Genomic DNA, 22,673 nt, shown 5'->3' on the forward strand with positions numbered 1-22,673 from the left:
TGCTTTGGGTGCTTCAGGCACCTGAAGCATTATTTCCAATAAGCAGCCCTCAGATTTATGATATCACATGGGTACAGGAAGTAATCCCAGATACCTTGTGTTATTGCCAGAAAATTAGACCTTGTGTGCCTCAAAAGAATAGACCCTAATTGGGCTATCAGTCTGGTTTTTTTTTTTAGGAGAAAATGCATTGGTGATAATTGGATACCCCCCTTTATTCTGTGATGCAGAGGAGCCAACAGACATATTAACACTAAGGGCAGTATTCAATGACTTTTTGGCATGTGCAGCGAATCCTGTTTAGGATTCGCTGCACATTTGCCATGTTCCGGAGGGCTGGAGCATTCTCTGTCAGCCCTCCCTCTCACATTATTCAACGCTGCATGGGCTCGCTGCCCCTAATGGTGAATTTTAACCCCTGCGTCGAACGCTACATGGAGCCGGGGGGGCAGCGGCAGGCAGGGAGAGGGAAGTCTCCCTGCCTGCGCCTGACACTTCTGTGGGAGAAGGAGGGCTGCCGGGGACACAGGCAGCAGAAGCTGCCCCCCGGGAGAGCTGGCAGGGGATGCGGTGGAGGGAGCCGCTGCGCTGGTCCTGCTCATGCATATGTAATGAGTGGGACGCGTGTGCAGTGAATATTAATGAGCGTCTTCCTGCCCCCTGCTGGCGTATGTGTAAAAAAAAATATTAAAAATGAAATATACAGTATGTTACGGTCTACATCCTTGCTGGCGGGTCGCCAGAACGTACGCGCTGGCGACCCGCCAGCAGCCTCGCCAGCGAGGAGTCTGAGACGCACGTGCGTCTCACGCGCACGCGCGTCTCAGTCTCCGTCGCTGGCGCGACGGAAACCCTGTCCGTCTCCGCCTCAGGGAGACGGACAGGGTTAGGGGGGGTTAGTGGGGGGTGCGGGCAGGCGGCGGGGACCCCGGGTTACCGCCGGCAAGCCGGCGGGGACCCGGGGAACTGATGGAAGCGCCGTCGGAAGGGGACGCGCGCGCCCTCTCGAGCGCGTGCGTCCCCTTCTCGCCATGGCGCTGGCGGGGGATGGCGGCTGGCGACGCCAGCGCCATCCCCTGCAAAGATGGGACCTGACCCATCTGTATATTCACGTGCAGCAAACAGGAATAAAAATAGCATGCCCCTTCACAAAATAAAATACAGATTTTTTGACACCAAAAAAAAAAAAAAACAACCCTTAATTTCAAAAGATCAAAAAGTAAAAGTAAAAAACGGTATATCCTGAGCATTGAATACTGCCCTAAGAGGAAATCAAGGGTACTGTAAGGGCATACACGCTGCAGATCGCTTAGAAATGGGGCTGAAATTGCCCCTTTACCTAAAGTTTTCCTACACTAAATTCCCTCATCATTTGGTCCAAGTCATTATCACATATCATAATCTTACCTTGCATACTTTCCGCTGCAAATATTGACACATTTCTTCTTAGGCCTTCTACAAGATCATTATTGCAGCCAATCTTAACATTCCTTTTATAACAATGGTCTGTCTGCTTCCTATATCTCATCCAGCTATCTACTATGTACATATTTGTCCCCTATTCACAGAGCTTTTATCTTATGTCCTAGAGATAAGCAGAGGTGCAAAGTGCCTGCAATAATTTGTTCTAATTCCAGATCCAATTTGGCATTCTGTGGAAAGGCATTCCACACTTGGGCTGAATCTGATTTAGGGCAAAGCAAAAGAGAGCAAGTAGCTGTGCACCATGGTAAAACTATGCTGCACTGCAGGTGGGGCAGATGTAACATGTGCAGGGAGACTTAGATTTTAGGGCAGTTTGTCCCAAATCAAATTTAAATTCAAATAAAGCTTGCGAGCATTCTTGCGCCAACGGTGTTTCTGTACTGGGCTGTTGCCAAAGCAGGGAGTCTTCACAGGTCGTTTGGACCTGTGGGGGCATGGTCAATTTATGGGGGGCCACTTCACCTACAGTTGCTGAACACTAGTGGGACTCGCCCTACACACGGTTTGTGCTTAAAGAGCTCTACATGTCTTCCTTAGCGATGGGATTACGAGTCTCCATTTGTCTTTGAAGTGCTATATTAATGCTATTTAACATGAAACTACACAATACACTTCAAAACAATGATCACAATAAATAAATAAATTCCAGCACTGCCGTTATTTTCTTGATACTCTCCCGCCGTTTAATATTTATTTTTAAGCTACTTTTCTAATGCGATGTTAAGATGCATTAGCACTCATTTAATTCCATTTGCATGCTCCATATAAATGTCAATATGTGGATTTTCTGTGGTTTTTATTAAAGTCATAAATATCTAATTTGCAGTTACGTATCCATACATCAGTCGGCTCAGGCGACTAGAACATAATTAGCTGCAGGCTCACAGCTAAGCACACTGCTGTGGTTGGAGAACCTTGCATATTAGTCTGATGTATGTCATCATTCGCTTCCATCTTTTACTGTGCGCCTCTGCAATTGCAGCACTAAAATATGGACAAGTGGAAAGCAACATGTTTTATTTAAAAATGGTTCTGAAAACAGTCGATTACCCAACGTCAGAAGGCTGATATATAAGAATAACAGAAGCCCCGTGTGAAATGTACGGCAGAACACAGTGTCTCATATACACAACTTCACGGACACACCTGAACAGATCACTTTCAAAGGCATTGTGATCTCTCTGCCCCACTGTCATTCAGTTACAGGTAGTATGGTGCCTACTCATTTTCAGTAGCCTGGAGGCAGAAACCGTCAGAGAGAGAAAGCGGAACAGACACTCAGTAATAGGTAGCGATCTATCAAGCTGTGTAGTGTTATCATAAAATTACCAGCTTATGTTCCTGCAATTCTGGAAGAAACTCATATTGTTAGCACACAACATTCCCAGTCACCAACAGCAGCAATGATATATGAATGTGTTATTACCCGTCAAGGGTTAATGTACTCTGCAATGCTTTAGATGTATCTGTATTATCTACCTGCAATCTACTAATTGTTAAAAAGGCAAAGCTATTTTCCTATATAGGCTTTCTGCTTATACAGTGCTGTTCTTAGCTGTATACTCTTGGGATCATGCGGAGTTGGATGTAAAGTGCTTTTCCTGCTTTGTGCATTCTACTGTGCGTGCGTGCAAGTATAACTTGTGTTTGCAGGAATACTGTGTTTTGCATCTTGCATGTAGGGCTGTTTGTGGCTTCTTATGGTAGAAGAGGTGGACAGGGTGGTTGGAAGGAGGAAGTAGGGATGGCCATCGTTGTGGTTATCATCGATGGTGATAGCACAAGCACTCATCGATAGCAGCATAATATTTCGTTGTTTTTTTTTTTCAAATTTGTTTTTAAACTCTATTTCCTTTAGCTATTAAATGTATTAGCAAACACATGAAGGTTCATATTGTAATCTGTTAAAAACTGCACAATCCCAATGCTCCTATGCATATGAAAACAGCCTAAATCTGCTGACTTGCATGTGAAATTTCCTGGCAGGAAATTTTACACTACAAAGTCTAACTTGTTATCCCTATAGGAAAACCCAATTATTAATTACAGCTTCATTTATTCAGAGAGAAAGAGGGGCTGGGGTCATGGTCAGCAGCTCCTAGAGAGCTGTCCATGCCCTCACAGAGGTGAAAATCGGGCATTGCCTCACAGGGATCAGGGCTGCTATCAGAAATTGACAAAATAGGAAGGCCCCACCAACCCAAAAAATATTTTAGTCAGATATATTGGCTTTGCCCATCTAGTCGGTGCCTCACGGTTGGTGCAAACAAATTGATTTTTAACCAAAAACTTAAATGACACATGGTCACACTGTAACACATTACATATAATACAGCACAGCGTAATGCAGATTACATATTTAGCCACACAAACCGTAATGCACATTGCATATTACGCCCCACCCCGTAATGCAGGGCTCGACAAATCCCAGATGCCAGGTCGCCATGGTGACCACATTTTGCTTACTGGTGACCAGATCCCAACAACCAGAAATATTTGAACAAAATTAGTGACCTGGTCCGTGAATACTGGCAGCTTCAGATCATGCTCATCTGACCTGCCTGCGAGTCATTTCTGCCTGCCCGTGGACCGGCCCATTTCTGGATGACTGACACTCCACAGAAGCACCCGCTGGGAGGGGAAGTGTCAGCATGATGTGCCCTGCCCTCCTCCTGTGCTCTGTGATGGTGTGCCTCAGTTTCCCACTGAGGCACCGGGCAAGGAGAGGTCCCGGAAGCACTGCAGGCAGCCTGCCCTTCCACCTGCCCGGCAGGCGCACCGCAGTTTCGAACGAGGGGCAGATTTATTAAGCTCGGTGAAGTGATAAATTGTCTGGTTTTTATCACCGGCTAATCAGCTCCTAACTGTGAAGTTACAGGCTTGGTTTGAAAAATGACAGGTAGGAGCTGATTGGCTGGTGATAAAAAACATACTTTATCACTTCACCGAGCTTAATAAATCTACCCCTGAGATGCCGGGCAAGGAGAGCTCCCGGCAGCACAGCACTGCAGGCAGCCTGCGTGCACCGCGACCAGGAGCAGCTCGGTGCCTGCCAGACAGAATTGGAAGGTGTCCCACTGGTCTGACGGCTCCGGCCCCAACCCAGTCTCCGCCACTGATGGCGTTAATAGACAACAGACTCGGCGTTCGCCCACTCCCACTGCCACCGGTATCGCAGAGCCTCCTAACGCAGATTGACAAAAGGCTAACGCAAACTGACAGAAGTAGGCAGGCATCAAGTACACACTGCCACACTGTGAGTGAGTGACCCTGGCACAGTCTGAGTTTGTCTCTGTCCAGTGAGTGACTGTTCAGGGATCTGCTGAATAGTAATTTAAAGTAATCAGTAATGTAGACTAGTAGTAATACAATCATAGTTATCCAAAGAGAATATGTGGGCAGTGGGTGACATACATTATGTAATTAGGATTCATACGCAGACTGATCCCCTGGTTCAGTTGTCATTGCTTTTAATATTTTCACCCACATTATCTCCTTGGCTAATTATAATTGTATTACTAGGTTAATGTGTGTAGGGGCAGCACACAAGATGGCTGATGTTAATACATGTAGGGGCACTTCAATTATGTCTGGCTTCTACACTTTCATCCTGGCTCCTAGATTTAAAAAAATTGTCAAGCCCTGCCGTAATGCCCATTACATATTATGTTGCTCACCATAATGTCCATTACATATTATACCGCACACCGTAATGCCCATTACATATTATGTCACACACCCTAACACCTATTACACATTATACCACACACCATTAATCCTTTTAACATAATATGCCACACACCATATGCCCACTACATATTATGCCACATAACCTGCTAGATTCTCGTTGCCAGTTACATGCTTGTAACCAGGGATTTCTTGCTTGATGCCAGGGGTTACATCTTGTTGCCTCTGGGTTGTATGTTCCTTGCCAGGAGTTTCATGCTCTTTGCCACAGGGGGTAGAGGAAGGGCTGAAATACCGTTGCCAGGGGGTTACATGCTCCTTACCATGGGTTTCGTGCTCCTTGTTAGTGGTTTTTTGCTCCTTGCCATGGAAGTGGGGGTTAAATGCTTGTTGACAGGGGGAGTTACATGCTGGTTGCCCAGGGGTGCTGGGCACTGCACTCAGTGTTACATGCTTGTTGATGGGGGATGCGCACTTCACGCCAGAGCTCCTGGAATCTACATTTCTGTGTAGAGCTGTGCGATCTCTGTCAGATGCAAGGAACACCTTTAGCATCTGTCCCTGTCTCTATGTCCCCTATGGGTTAGCGAAAATCGCTATTCGGCGATTTCCAATATTCTGCACATGATCGAGTAATCGCAAAAATACAACCCTTACTGAATTAGGCTATATATAGTAACTAACCTATCCATTTTCACAGCGGAAATATTCAAATTATAAGGATGCAAATAAAAGATGATGTACAGTAGTATGCATTTACCTTATAAAGATGTACAGGCCTCGTGCCAACCTGTTACACAGTTTTCTGCCGATCATTTAAAGCCAGCTATTGTGATTTTACAGCAAAAATGCTTTTGAACTGCTGTTGAAAAGGGAAGTTCTCCAGTTGGATCACAGGGTGAAAAGAGAAAAGGAAGCTGCTCAGTATAATTGATGGGGAATGTGAGTTGCAAGTCGCACAGGAACTCTGGAGTGGCACCGGCCCAGGGGGATCACGTTCAGCTGAAGGTAAGCAGCACTTGATTAAGAACGTTTCTTCCTACAGAATAGGGAACCCTAGGGAGTTAATTGGCAATGTTTAAATAGCAGGTTAAAAAGAAAGGATTGAATTATTCAGTGTCTCCACAATGGGGATATGCCAAGATTAGTGCCCACCAAAGTTGTTAAACTGTAAAAGATTTAACCTCTTCCACACCCAATCGTTTTTACTTTGCTTTTATTTTTTATAGTAAAACAGGTAAAAACACAATTGCAGCTACCCTGGCAGGTTCCTGCTGCTCATTGTACATGCAACTATGTCTTCTGAAACTCACAATCATACAGTATGTTCATCTTAAATGAGTGCTTGTGTGGCTTGGTAGGAATTCCTGAGTGAGTTATGTTGCTAATACATTCATTCATCAAGGGGAATTGTGGTTTATAGTGGAAAATGCAATGTAGTCCTTGCAGCCTAAAAGAATAAATTAGAATTAGTAATTCATGCTTTATATTCAGACTTCTCTTATTTTTTTTAACTTTTGGAGATAGGTTTAAACATCTGGGGTTTAAAATTTGGGTATCCCAGCCTTGGCACTAGGGATGGTGGAGCACATTCTCCGGAGGAGGCAGTGGGCACTGCCAGGGGCAGCCAGCCCATAATTGTGTATTCCACAATTCTGTGATTGATCACAGGGATTGCCCACCAACTTCCCAGTGGCAGAACAATGCTAAGATGATCACTTACGAAAGCACCGAGTGCACAGCCGCCTGCTGCCCATGGAGGGTAGAGCTCTTCATCTTCCCACACTGTGCCCCACTGAACCTCTGATCCTCACCACCCGGACCATCACTTTTAGACCTCTGCTACCACATATTAAATAGTTGCACCTGGCGATCGCCCATACAGTTTAATGACCACTATTTGTTGGTATAAGGTTTGTTTTTCACACAAGCTACTTTCTGGGTACATAGCATTCTATTCGATTCCATGTGCACCACACATGCTGGCCACCTTTCTATTCTAGGGCGGTAGCTGTATTATGAGCTTGCCCTGGGCCCTCACACTATGCCAGAGCCAGATTAAAGGAGGGTTGTCAGGGCCGGTTGTCCCAGGGCCCCCACAGACAGGGAGTCCCAAACACAGAGTAATCTGACCCTGTAATTGGGATGCTGGCTGCCTCCCCCGGACTGTGCCACCTCGGGTATCACTTGCCATGGTTCCTGGCCCAGCAATTGGAATGGAAACTGACGAGCAGCTCACAAATCCCCTCATGACACATAACATCTGTGCTGCTGATGAAGAGACTTGGGGGCCGCACTGCCCTGTGCTGTGTGCAGAGTTAGCATCTTCAGCTGCTGTTCCAATTGCTGGTCCAGAAGAAACCAAGGCAGTCAGCAGGTGATACCCATGGGACACTGTTGTTGACTATACAAAATGTTATTGGTGGAGCCCTTCAATGTAGTTGTTCCAGGGGCCCCACAAGCCTTTAACCAGCCCTGGCTGCTTGACACTAAACACTAACACGCACAAAAACGTCATACCTTACTCTTCTTCCACCTCTATATCGCATACATTGGTTCTTGTTGATTTTACACTGTTAACATGGTGTCTCTATTCTGTTACTTTTCATTAATTCAAATAAATGCCTACAATTGTTGTATAAATTGAGCATTCATATTAATTTTGTTCCACAGATATATTAGATTTGTTTTTCAGTTCATACAAAACTCTATTATAGATGAATATCTGCTTCACTTGTCTGTGAAATTGTGTATGTTCTGTCCAGCACACTTTGTCCCAGTACAAATACAACCATGCTGCACAGAGATTGAGTCCATTGTAATGAAGGGAATACAGTTCTTAATACTACTCAATGTTTTATAGCGAGCATCGGTAAAGACATACGGTAGAGCCAAAAGGAGTGAGACAGTTGCTGGCCTAGAAGAACCTTTTCCTTAGTTTGGGTGATGATTGGATGGAAAACTGACTGGAAACTCACTACTCCCAGCCTCCTCTTTGCTGCGCACATCAGGTCATGATATAAAAACTATTGCTGTTCAGACTCTTACTAAGCCGCTTGACAAATTCAAAGTTTACAGCATAACCCTCCTTTACTTTCCAATAATCAATCCTGATACAGTGTTTAAAGAACGGTATTTTTTATTCAGTAAATGGATCACGAATATACCGTATATACTCGAGTATAAGTCGACCCGAATATAAGCCGAGGCACCTAATTTTACAACAAAAAACTGGGAAAACTTATTGACTCAAGTGGGACCCTCACTCGAGTATAAGCCGAGGGGGGCTTTTTCAGCATAAAAAATGTTCTGAAAAATTAGGCTTATACTCGAGTATATATGGTATGTGATGACAGATTAGATGATGTACTAATCATTACACTTAGAAATGAACTTGCTATATTGATGTGAAGTTGTGGCAATTACAATATGCACATAGGAAAATTCAAGGCAAATCATACAGTAGGCATTACACATAACATTGTGCATACAAGCATGGCATTATAAGTAAAAGGACACGCTACAGTCTAACTAATACAGCTGGCATGTATAACTGTCTAATCAGGTTCATGGTGACACAGTTTTTGAGTGATAAACTCACCATCGAATGCTGGACCAGGTGAGGTATTTCTGCCTGAGTCCATGTGGTGAATAAAAAATGGCTGATTGCAGCTTCTTTGGCCCAGAATGCATTGCTAAGTTAGCTATAGAGAGCTAAGGGGGACAAACTACTTCTGAGATAGATCTGTGATGGAGGGAGTTGACTATGCAAGTCACAGAAAAAAATGAACACAACAGAAACCTATGCTGAAAGGCATGACAATTGCGCTTATAAAATAATTTTCTTTTTTATAAGACATTTCAAGTGAATGAGACCTGTAACACAACTTTTACATTCACTGGAGTGTTTAAAATCAGAAATGGCAGACATGACACCCCTGTAAGTAAATCTGGTTAGTATGTGTGAGATTTGTTCCTTAAAATAGAAATGAAAGTCTAGTAAAGTATTCAGTGCACCCAACAAAAGTGATCCAGCTGGCTAGAACCTATTATAAAGCAATTTTGTGAGTTTAGAAAAGCACAAGAAACTGCATATGGCAGGGAGCGGAATGGGGAATTCAAACAGGTTGTACAATATAAGTGATTCTGTTTTCAGCAGCAGTGAACCTGCTAATGGAATACACAAAATGGGAACATAGAGCTTGAAAACTGGCAGATTAAACCAGCCCCGAGGAAAATCTCCCTGGATAGGGTTCTGTAATGATAATGGCACCGGCTGTAATGATGCTTAGAGCTGTAAACTAAATTAAAGAATATACAGAGGATTAAACATAATCTTAAACAGTGAATTAGATCAGTATTTTAAGTTAAACAACTGCTAAATAATAAAGTTTAAAAAAGCATTTTGTTTTGTCTTCAAAGCTAGCATAGACACCCAGAACTTCTAGGAGGGGAAATGCAGAATGTAACGGCTGAAGCAGCCAACAGACAAAACTGCATTAAGCGTGCTGCGTGGTTCACAATCCGGTTATCTGGGCTCCAGCCCAGGCCCTGGTAGGAGGCCTTTTTGAACATGGGTGGGGGAGTGAGGTGATGGACCAGAAAGCACTATAATTATATCTTTAGGCAGTGTGTGGATGCATGCACGGTCTCCATAGAAAATGTTTAAAGCATAGTACTTAAATGAATCATAAACTGACAAAACCATTACCTCTCGTCACATTACAACCTGAATTTTTTTTTTTTTTTTTATCAAAATAAAAAATAAAAGTTTACATTTTGCCTTACATAATGTAACCCAAATGAATAAAAAATTAAAGACCAGGAAAAAAGTGACCAGACCTCCGATTTAATACTTTGCTGCCATCGGTCTTTTTATATAGGTCTCTAGCACCTAGATTGGGGAATTGTCCAAGTTCAGTCAAATTTCACAGTTAGTGACCACGGACTGCTTTCCTCATATCCATCCACAGATTCTCTCAGATTTAGGGCAGAGCTGTTTCGTTTTATGCCAGTGCATTGTCTTCTTGGTGGTATGTTTAGGGTTATTAGGGCTGTCTATCAGCTGGCCTCAAGTTTTCCTCCAGAATTATGGCGTACTTTGCAGCATCCATCTTCCCTTCAATCCTGATCAGCCTCCCAGTCCTTATAGAATTGAAACCCCACATAATAGGCCTGATTCAGACCTGATTGCTAGGCTGCCCCACACAAATTCCCACCCATGTGCACGGCTGCAAATTCATTCACAGTCATGTAGATGAGGGGAAAACCATTCGGAATCACTCACTATCGAATGTTCGTAGCGGCAAGTAAGCCAGAACTTACTCTGCCCTCCCTTTCTCCCAGTGGCTGGGGAACGCCAGCCGGGATTACCACCCCCAAATGTCATTATTGACACCTCCATGCTTCTCAGTAGGTACAGTAAGTTTTGGGTGGTGTGCTGGTTTTCGCTAAACATAGCACTTGGAGCAGGGCCAAAACTAGGATTTCCGGTGCCCTGTGCAAGCAAGTAATTCGGTGACCCCCCCCCCACACACACACACACACAAAACAACTTGTTAATATGTCAAAGATGTATGCACAATGTTCAGAACATTGGATTGCGGATACATCTCTGACATCATCTTTAACAATTGCAATTTTTCACAGATTTACAATTCTTGTATATAAGAATCTGGGATCAAGGTTCCTGGGTTTATTTACAATTGAATTACATGGCACCCTCCCAAAATAGGCATGTCAAATTGTTGATAACCCCTAGGTACCTTGAATGCCACGCTCCTTCGTAAAATGATTTTAAGGGAAAAATTCCATTTGTTAATATGTCAGACTCTGTCTTATCATCCCCCCCCCCCCCCCGGCCCATAGTAAGACTGAATTGCTGGGTGCATTGTCTAGTGTGTACCCATGTAATGGACGAATCCTCTGCAGCATTACCAACGCAGATGTCGCTAGTGATTACATGCTGCCAGTTAAAAGATTCAATTATTATGATTTGATCATAACTCATCAACATGTACTAATGAGTCATATATGGCTTAGAACGCACAATACCAGTTTAGTTATGAAAATATTTATGATAAAAAAAGTATAAGAAAAGAGAGAGGAAAACAGAGGGATGGGTTACTTTCATATAGAATGGCCTCACTTTCTCATGCCATTTAGAGGTGTCTAGGGGCACTGAACTCGGCTTCACAAATGTTTACTTTAAAAATTCCATGTCCTTCCCTTTGTGTTTTAAAACATCATAAAAACACACCTGGACATCAGATTTCCCCAACTTGCTGCAACCTGTCTCCCACCTTGTGTGAAGCTAAGAGAGCCTGCATCACATTGCGCTGCTACGTCTCTGGTATACAGCTGCCAGCTTTATGTTGCAGCAGAGGGAGGGGAGTTACAGGATCAGCTGCAGCTTAATTGGACAGAGAACAAGCAGGTGTTCAGCTCCGCTTTTGGCTGTTTTCCAAACTTTTTTGCTGGAAGCAGATCATTAATATGACCAATGTGCGCTTATAGCAGAGAGAGAACCTTCACAAGTAACTGGCACATAGCAACCATTTAAGAACTATTTAATATTCAATGCAAAGGTCTTCAGAGTTCCATATGGCCTGTATACTAAATATTTACATCTACTGTATATGATACCAAACAAGACATTAGATATTACTAGTGTTTTCTAGGTGTTTAGTTAGTGAATTATATGATGATACTGAATGATGCCATTTACTCGCTTAGGGTTACTTTCAGAAAATTCCATAAGCAACATATATGTCTTACTAGTCAGCCAGCTCGAAGCAAATGCTTTGAAAGCTAGTCTGCTACCTTGTGATTGCCTCAGTGTTTGTGCATGTGAGAGAGAAAGAGATGTAGGTTTACTCGCTGCCAACAGATGGCAGTGTTTCGGATACACACAAACGGACACTAGACATATACTGTATATAGATGACTAGTTACTAGTATGTTGGACTTGCTCAGTGAACGGTCTCGAACAGTTTATATCCAGGACCCCAACGAGGGGAATTTGATACCCTTACATGCCTGCAGGGGTGGAGGAGATGTAGCGGAGCGTAATTAGCTTTGGTCCTGTTATATCTCTGTCATGGGGGGTATACAATTAGGCGAGATAAACAAAAAAACACTGGGAGTTTTACGCAATTTATACCGATGTTTCTCCGTTTACCATGCGGCCCAGCCAGTGTGTTGCACCCCCCATAAAATGATACAGAAGCTGCTATGTATCCAGGCTATAGTTTCCCAGAAAAAGACAGTGCTGTCCCTCGCTCTCCCTGTCCCTGCCCTCCCTCACTCTCCCTGTCATCCCTCATTCCCATCGTCTCTGTCCCTGCCATCCATCACTATCCCTGTCTCTCTGTCACTGCTGTCACTCTCTCTGCCCTGCTGTCACTCAGTCTTTCTGTCTGTGCTTTTCCTCTCTGTCCTTGCAGTCCGTCTCACTATGCTGTCCATGTCCCTCCTCTATATCCATATGTCCCTGCTGTTCCTCTCTCTGTCCCTGCCATCACTCTCTGTCCCTGAATTTTGGCTCATACTGTGTGGCATAATGTGAGTTTTGGGGCTACAATGTGGGTGGAGTATCAACTGACATGCAAAAATGTATGGCATAACTACATAATAGAACTAATTTACATTACACCACACACCATAATGCCCATTACACATTGTGCCACACACCGTAATGCCCATTACACATTGTTCCACACACCATGATGCCCATCACACATTATACCACACACAGTGCTTAATACTCAATGCCAAGGGGGAATACATGTTTTTTGCCAAGGGGGAGTTCAATGGTCATTGCCAAGGGAGAGTTAAATGCTAGTTGCCATGGGGGAGTGAAATTACTAAGGGGGAGGGAATTGTTCATTGCCATAGGGGAGGAAATTGCTTGTTGCCAAGGAAAAGAGAGACTGACAGTCACCAGCCGCACACAATTTACAGCAATGACAGATGGGCAGAGAGAGCTGTGTGCTGCCCGGCTGTAAAGTCAAAGCAGGTCCACTGCTATTTTCAACTCTCCTGCTGGACCGTGAGCCAATAGAACCACCGCTCCTGATTGGCTGCTGGACCCTCCCCCCCCCCCCCCCCCCCTTAGATTTGCCTATGTTTATGAGGGGTATATGGTGCATTACACTTAAGGACACACCCCTTTTGAGTGGTCCCAATCAAATGAGGGCAGGGATGTGTGTATTTATAACAGTACGTCAGCTTTAAATCAGGCATGGGGAGAGGGGCAAACTGGGATGACCTTACGTACTATGCAAGGCATATTAATGCTGCAGATCAGAGGGGACTATTTATGTATTAATCGCCAAAAATGTAAAGATTTTTCGAGTTTGGTGTAAACTGCTTTATCCCTATGGATGTATTCTGCTAGAACAGTGGTTCCCAACCTTGGTCCTTAAGTACCCCCAACAGTGCACGTTTTCCAGGTCACCCGGAAGGTGCACTCATTATTCAGGCACATTTGAAAAGATCCACAGGTGGAGCTAATTATAGCACTTGTGATTCTGTTTGGAGACCTGCAAAACATGCACTGTTGGGGGTACTTGAGGACCAGGGTTGGGAACCACTGTGCTAGAAGTATTTTACAATGCACAATGAAAAAATGACCCGCAGCCTCCCACTGTCTCTTGCTTCCTCCACCTCCCACTGTCTCTTTCACTCTTGCTACTTCCATCTCCCACTGTTTATCTCCCTTGGTCTCCACGGTCTCTCTCCCCCCTTTTCCCACTGTCTCACTCAGTCCTTTTCCCAGTGTCTCACTCCCTCCATTTCTAAATCTCTTGATCCCTCCATTTGCCACTATCTCCTTCCCTTTATTTCCAACTCTCTTCTTTCCCCTTCTAGTCAAGAGGCTTTAAACGTCTTGTGGTCCTTTAAAGGGCATGTTTGCTTTCAGAGATACTTCTAGTTACACCTTTCTACTCACTTCATTTCCCCAATGTTTTGGGTCACCCAAAAGTCTGTATAATCCATGTTAGCAATAAGAAAACTCAGCACAACTTCTTGCAACAAAACAAATTCAGTTAGAATATCCCAGTAAGACAACTATATGTTGTTATTATTATTATTTATTAACAGTTTCTTAATAGCGCATAAAGTTCCATTGTGCTTTACAATTGGAGATAGTGATAGAACAAACTGGGTATATACAGACAGTCAAAAAGGTAGGAAGGCCCTGCTCGCAAGCTTACAATCGATAGAAAAATAGGCACTAATGCACAAGTGTTTTCTATTGCATAAAGTTCACCAGATTGCAGAGGTTCTTGGTGGGCTGTATGCTACAGTGACCCAGCAATGTTAACCAGGGGTCAGAAGGATAAAAAGTGTGAAAGAGAAAGTGAGTGAGAATATGTGTAGACATGTACAGTGGGGATGTGATTGGATAGGAAAGGTTTATGAAGGTTATATGGGTGGTCCTAATTTGATAAGCTTGTCTGGAGAGGTGAGTTTTCAGGGAATGCTTGACGTATTGGAGACTAGAAGAGAGTCTTATTGTGCACAAGAAGGCATTCCACAGTATGGGTGCAGCACAGAGAAAGCCCTGGGGTACTGATAAAGGTAGCGAAGAGGAGGTGGAATCAGAAAGATGAACACTGAAAAAGCAATTGGATAGATAGGATGAGAATCAAGAAAGGGCTGTGTCTTTAAAACCTAGGGATTATAGTGTTTGATAATTGAATGGAAAACAGTGTTAAAAATCAGCAGAGAGATCTAGAAGAATAATCTGTCCGTGTTGGGAAAAAAAGCCTGACTGAAGTGGGTCCAATTAGTTGTGTGAGTAAAGAAAGTGTGTGAGTGTAGGTAATAGTGCATACCTCCCAACATGACCCTCTCCAGGAGGGACACACTGCTCTGCTCCTGCACTTTCCTCTTAATTAATGATTGCCATCACCTGTGGAGAAACACCTTTCTTATTAGTTAACCTGTTCAACACGGGTGATGGCAATTGTACATTAAGAGAAAAAGTCCAGAAGCAGAGTAATTTGTCCCTCCTGGCATGGGTCATGTTGGGAGGTATGACAGTGCCCACACACGGAGTGATTCCAGGGCACTTTGTAAGCGATCTCGCTAGATCGCTTACAAAATGCCTTCACTTTGTTCCGTGTGTAGGGGCCATAGTGATAGCAATGCATGCTGGATAAATCTATTTAATCTCCAGGCAAGCCAAGTGTTCTCACCAGAGAACACTAGCCCTGAAGATCGCACAGCACACATCGCTGACACATCGCTGTGTGCTGAGCGATCTTGCTGAGCGATCTTGCTGAGCATTCTGAGCGATCTAGCATCACTCAAAAAGCTCAAGCAAATCTCCCTGTGTGTAGGCCCCATAAGTTTGCGCATGTGAAGAGGCGTTTCTGCGCATGTGCGATCGCCTCGCACATCCGAACACGGTTTGAGTTTAGTGCAGAAAACGATTGTATGGAACCACCCGAGCAGGGGGTGGAGACGGGCGTGAAGGGCTGTTTGAGCTCAGACATAGCCGGATGTCTGCTGCCCGCCCATATCCCTGCTTTCACATAGAAAAATGTCTGAGTGGTCGGCGACCATCGGAGAATGGAGGAGGTTCCCACAGATGGGGAGGTGTTCACATGAAACATCCACTCGCGGTCCATTCGCTTGGTGTCTTATCGCATTTGGACGGTGTGAGCGATCTGTATGGTAGGCGGGGCTAAGAACACTCTGTGCCCGTCCGAAATACACATCTGTCTGATTCAACCAGAATAAGGGCCTCAGTAGCGCACGCAGGGGGGGGGGGGGGGTCCGAGTACCCAGAAACCCCCCAGAAATCTAAGGGACCTAGACTGAAAGCTGAGGGTCTCCTCTTTCCATGGGTACAAGAATTTAAAAAATCGGCCCTAGGGAACCGGGGAATATCTGACTTCAAAGCAGTGGTCCCCATCCAAGCCTTTTAATTGCTCTTCCCAGGCAGATTTTTCAAGTTCTGTCTGACTTAGAGTTTTTCTGAGGATATATTCCAAAAGCTGGGACTCTCCCCCTTTGATGGACACTAGCTTGTCTCTACTGTTCCCAGAACCAGAGATATCAGCCTTCCAGCAGCTGATTACTGCTTCAGCTCCACACACCTGGTATGTAGTTTTATATTCTCGTTGGCAGATTGCTCTGCCTCCTGAACTCTGATGCCCTAGTCCCCAGTACCATTTGGTAGGAGGGATTTTCTAGTTTTTAATTCCATTGAAAGCTAAGAAATCTAGTTCCGGGAACTGGAGATATCTGCAGTCAAGCAAGCTGTGCTCCCACCAGAAAATTATGAATAATAAGCCCACTCCACTATACACCCCTCCTCTGCGTACTACACATCCTCTACCACCCTGGAAGTTATATATCAGGACCCCTTCATTCAGCCAGATGCCCCCTTCTCCCACCTCATCTCCCACCATCTGTGCAGTAAAGGGGTAATTAGTGGAAATTACTGATCCAGGCCCTACATGCTGAGCGGTTGATATAATACCCCCTACCTCCCGCGGGACATCAAAGCTTCCGCTCATAGCACCCCCCACCCCTACCGCTGGAGGATAGGTAGGGGCCCCAATACATTGCTATGCCCAGGGGTCTACACTGCTGTTATGTGTATATATATATGTATATATGTATATATATATATATATATATATATATATATATATATATACACATATATATATATATGGGGTAGTGTAGGGACCGGCACTCCAAGTCCTTCCGAGGTCCAACAGCCGGGGTGCTCACTCAATGAAGTGAATAATAGAGCAGAATAGAGGTGCACTCCCGCGGTCTTCACAAAATAAATAGCCACACACAGGTAAGGTGCTAACGTTTCGGGGTGTGATCCCCTTTATCAAAGCAAAAAATACGTGATACAGAAGAAGGCAAACAATCTTACCTATATAGTGGAGGAAGGTCATCCAGACATCAGCGCAGCTGAATACTGGCAGTCCACAGCCGCCGCCGCACGGAGATTGCCGGAAGTTCGGACCAAGTGACGTCACGTCACTTCCGCCTCGACGTGTTCTCCGGCCGGCTTGTGCTGGGATAGGTCCAGCGTGACAAGCGTTGCCTGTAGTCATGGGAACCTAATAAACAAAACAAACAGCAAAACAAAACGTGAATGTGTCAGTGTGGTACAGATAAAGGAATATAGAATGGGCACGTTTAATATGAGCCAAGTGGCCATAAACTATCTGGACGTGAATATTTACATCAACAACAGAAAAATTGAAACAGACATCTTCTGCAAACCGACAGATAGAAACACACTGCTTGCTGCTGATAGCCACCACTCTGCATCGACTAAAAACAGTCTCCCTTTCTCACAACTCTTACGAGTGAAGAGGATCACTAGCCAAGATGAGAAATTACCAGGGAATCTTAAGATGATGAGTGATAAATTCCTTGCTAGAGGATACAAACAAAAAACCATCAATCGATCCCTGGCTAAACTTGAGAAAATCCCTAGGAAAGAAACCCTCAAGAAAAAAGTGGTCACTAATGAGGAGACACCTAAAGACAAAATCCATTGGGTGAGAGGCTACACAACAACAGACTCTGCGATCAAAACCACGGCCAACAAACTATGGCCTATGGTCCAACAGGACAAAGATTTGAAGGTACTGAAGAACGCCAGAATCATGCCCTGCTACACAAGAGGCAGAAATATTAGAGACATGCTCGTGAGGACAGATGTCACCAAACGCTGTATTAGCGATAAAACATCCAGGCCCGGGGGATGCTATCGCTGCATTGGATGCACCACGTGCCGATATATGACACCAGGTAGACATTTTAACCATCCACATTCGGGAGTGAAGATAAACATCAAACATCCACTTACATGTACCAGTGCATACGTCATCTACCTTATCAAATGTCCCTGCGGTCTGTGTTACGTGGGCAAGACCATCCGGACATTCAAGGAACGAATGGCCGCCCACCGATATGCGATCAGGACGGCTATTGCTCAAAATGACCACGAACAACCTGTAGCGAAACATTTCGCACTCGCTAAACACAGCCTCGCATCCCTCAGATACATGATTATCGACCAAATCCCTTGGGACATTCGAGGTGGGGATCGAGGCAAGAAATTGCTACAAGCGGAGACTAAATGGATACATAATCTCGATACTGTCAGCCCCAGGGGGCTTAACGAACAACTTACGTTTAATATGTTCAATTAACTCCTGAGGCCCACTTCAGTTTATATATGTTCCCCTCTCCATAATCTGTCATTGATTTATATATTCCTCAGATCATGAGCGATTTGAGCCCCACTTTATTGCTTATTAGCTTTACTGCACAGTATATGCCCATTCTATATTCCTTTATCTGTACCACACTGACACATTCACGTTTTGTTTTGCTGTTTGTTTTGTTTATTAGGTTCCCATGACTACAGGCAACGCTTGTCACGCTGGACCTATCCCAGCACAAGCCGGCCGGAGAACACGTCGAGGCGGAAGTGACGTGACGTCACTTGGTCCGAACTTCCGGCAATCTCCGTGCGGCGGCTGTGGACTGCCAGTATTCAGCTGCGCTGATGTCTGGATGACCTTCCTCCACTATATAGGTAAGATTGTTTGCCTTCTTCTGTATCACATATTTTTTTTTTGCTTTGATAAAGGGGATCACACCCCGAAACGTTAGCACCTTACCTGTATGTGGCTATTTATTTTGTGAAGACCGCGGGAGTGCACCTCTATTCTGCTCCATATATATATATATATATATATATATATATATAGCATGCAGGGTAGGCGTCACTCGTACCAGGGTTTCAAATAAAGACAACGGACACGCTAGGTGTTGTCAACGTTTCAATTCTTTAGTGTAGAATTTTCATGGCTTGTCTGATGGAGCTACGGTGCAATGCCATACCGTAGCTCCATCAGACAAGCCATAGAAGGCAAGCCAATAGACCAGCCGGTGGCACGGCATTTCAAAGAACATGGCCATGGACTTTCAACATTAAAAAGGGTTGAGTTTACCTGAAGGGTAAAAAAGGGGCAGACTAGATGGGCCAAATGGTTCTTATCTGCCGTCAAATTCTATGTTTCTATGTAACATTAAGGTACAAGATGATTGATTGTGTACTGGACAATAAGAGAGGAGGGCATCAGTGACCTTCTAGTTGGACCACCATGCTGACACTTTGCCACTTTTTGGTAACATGTATCCATTGAAATATATGCTGTGTTTGCACCATGCTTGGTGTGTCCTTCTTTTGGATTCTTCAATTGAACTCTTTTTGTCTATATAATAATATAATTTATTTTCATTCATTTGGATGTCCTGGCTTCCTATTTTTTCCAAAAGTAACCTTTAAGTAGCCCTTGCACCCGCAAGATGATGTTTAAGTGTGCAGTTTGCCATACTATCATTATATATATATATATATATATATATATATATATATATATATATTATTATTATTATTATTATTTATATACATTTGGTCTATAAATAATACTTTAACTGTCCCGGCATATACTGGGTCACCTAAGTGCCCATCTCTGTGCTTTGCTCAGCCCCTCTCTGGAAACCCCCTTCTGAAAATCCTGCATTTGCCCCTGGGCCTGTGTGTGGTTGGCAACCATCTAGCCATTATAGCCAAATTGTACAAGTGGTTACTGAGGTCCTGTCAGCTATGGTATGCGGTCACTGGATAGACAATGTCTAGGTCGACAGACAGGGCCGGCGCTGCCCATTAATCAGCTGCTGAAAAGGCGCTGTCTCCCTCCCTGCTCTGCTAAAGCTGCCTCAGCCCTCACTGTAACTGCCTCCTGCACGCCGCCCGCAGAGCCTGTCTGACAGCTGATGGGCGGCAGTATGAAGAGCTGCTCCCTGCACCGGGCACTGTTCTCCTCCTGCGACCTGCCCTCTCTTCCTCACGGATACTTGCGCTGAGGCAAGAAGCGCTGTCTGTGAATGCCTGGATGACATGTCATGTCCGGATCCGCCCCCTACGCCTTTCAGCTGTCAAACAAATAACGAACAGGCAGCAGCACTGGCACTGTATCCGAAGCATTGCGACCGCAGCGAGCCATGCCTGGGGGAAGAGGTACACTTACACGGTGTCCATGTCAACAGACACCAAAAATTTGAAAAACTCATGTCGACCTAATTGAAGTCGACAATGGCGATGCCAACCATAAGCTTTTGTCAACCTTTTGTCAATGTTGATCTTGGATATGTCGACATTTTCAAGGTTTGACCGAGTAATTGTGATGGTCGACCTAGACATTGTCTACTATTTATACCGTAACCTCAGCTATATAACAAAAAAGGTTAAACTCCTTCTGCAAGAGGATTAAATAAAATGTTTTCAATTAGCAAAACTCTATATTATGTGATCCTGATAGCTTGTCATTAATTGTGAGTTATTTGGGTGTAGTGGAAAACACTAAAAGAATTCATGATGAATGATGCAATTTCATTTTTTTCTGTTTAAAAGAATTACACCTCTACAAAAGTGTTCCTATATATGGTATCAATTTAGAGGAGTGCTCAGGTGAGGGTTATTTGCTAAGGTGTGTGTTTGTGTGCTGTATTTGACTATGCACTTAAACAAATGTATGTAATGGTGTTTATTGTAAGGGTAAAGTGATGTTCAGCTTTACATTACGCCTGTTTGCCCATGTGTCAAGAAGTGTGTACAGGTATACGTGCTTCGAATCTAAAGCGCACTCACATAGGCTGATGCATAGGGAATATAGATGATATTATAGAGCGAATCTTGCAGGAAATTGCTCTGCACATGCCCATGTACCTTTGCAGGTTTGTGTAATTCTGACACACCTTATCTTGGGGCCAGGGCCAGTGCTACCCAGTTAGCAAGGTATTCTAGAGAGGCGCTCACCCCACGCTGCTACCTTGCTGGTATACAGTGTTACTGCCAGCTGCCTCTGCCTGCGCCAGTCATACTATATGACAGGAAGTTGCACCGGCAGTTTGAAGCACAGCTCCCCTCTGTCATTTCCAACCAGGCAGAGAAGGAACTCAGATATAGAAACAAAAAGAGGTTTGAACAGCGCTGGGTTTCACTGAATGATGCAACAATGCATATCAATTGTCACAATAAATATTTATTGTAAACATCAAATATAAAATAGGACATATAGTTAACACAGTGTGTATACACATGTGAATTAATAAGAGACCATATTGGGGTCCTTAATTCCTGGTGTGGTGGTTGGTAAAGTGCTGAGCAGCACATTTATACAGGTGGGTGGATGGTATAGTAAAATGCAACTCGTAGATATGCATTGTAGAGAGGTGAAGGTATAATAACCTGTTTGGGTAGTCCCGGTTGATTGCCCAGCTGGAGGTAGATAGTGCCCTGAATAGAGGTCCATCTATTGGAAGTCCTCGAACTGTCGCCATGCCCTATACCCTTGCGAGGACGCCTTGCTAAACACAGACTTCCAATAGATGGACCTCTATTCAAAATACTATCAGCATCAACCCAGTATACACAGCATGGGTTGAAGCCGGTGTCAACCCTTTCACACATGATTATTCCTGGATCATCACCCATCTCCTTGGTTCTTCCAGCCGTCCCTGGAAAATGTATTTATTTTAGAACCTGGGTCATTAAACCGGGTCAGACTTTTTGATGAGTATTGCTTATTGATCCCTAATAGCAACTGTGTGTATTGAATGACAAACAGATGGTTCACTACTTTCATAAGCATTAAAGAATCGTGTAACTGTAGAGTACTGTATATTATGTTTGTCTAGCATATAGCGCATACAGACTACTAATGCCAATATGTGTATTTTTGCACACAGCTTTTTTGAATATAAATTACGACCACCAAAGTTTGAATGCATGAGCTGCTGCCACTTTTGTTATCTGTTTTTAGGTTTGATAATTGAAATTTCTTATTGCTTCTATTTGCAGGTAAGTACTAAAATTACCCTTGCAGTTAGAAGGGCTCTAAAAAAGGCATTTCACTTCTATATTGTGAGCCTGGGCCGTTCTGCAGGTACGCGGCCTGATGATCATGTGTGGTGGACATTATTGAGAAAGGAACCCTGGAGTAACTCTCTTTTTTGCAAGTGTTACTCTATCAAGGCCGAGATTTGTAATGCAAGGAATCCCGGAGCGTGGTTAATCCGGCAGCACTGCAGCTTCCCTAGAAACCTCTCAGCTATATCTGCTGCAATACCTCCATAGTACATCCCAGGGAAACTTTTCAAACGTAAAGGTATTTTTTACAGATTATGTTACATGTGGACACACACACACACACACTTAGGCATGTATACACTGTGGTTGGTCTCCTAGGTACAGCTGCCTCTTTCATTGACCTTTGAATAACTCACTTTTTAGGGGACATGAACTCATTAAAAAGGTATGGAAAGTGTGGAACCGAGCTGCTTGCTCATTTCATCTGCAACATGTCCGATCGTTACTGTAATCATCTGGTGGTTGATCTCTGTTTCGAATGGCTACATTAAGCTGAATTCACTGTCAT

At 44.0% G+C, this 22,673-nt stretch overlaps 1 long non-coding RNA gene across 1 annotated transcript in view; it reads right to left on the minus strand.

Moving 5' to 3' along the window:
* LOC146075072 (uncharacterized) overlaps positions 1-22,673 on the minus strand; it is a 237,141-nt gene that overhangs the window by 63,125 nt on the left and 151,343 nt on the right. The window lies entirely within an intron of this gene.

This window comes from Crinia signifera, chromosome 4 (assembly GCF_055691185.1).
Source record: "Crinia signifera chromosome 4, ASM5569118v1, whole genome shotgun sequence".
Taxonomy (NCBI): domain Eukaryota; kingdom Metazoa; phylum Chordata; class Amphibia; order Anura; family Myobatrachidae; genus Crinia; species Crinia signifera.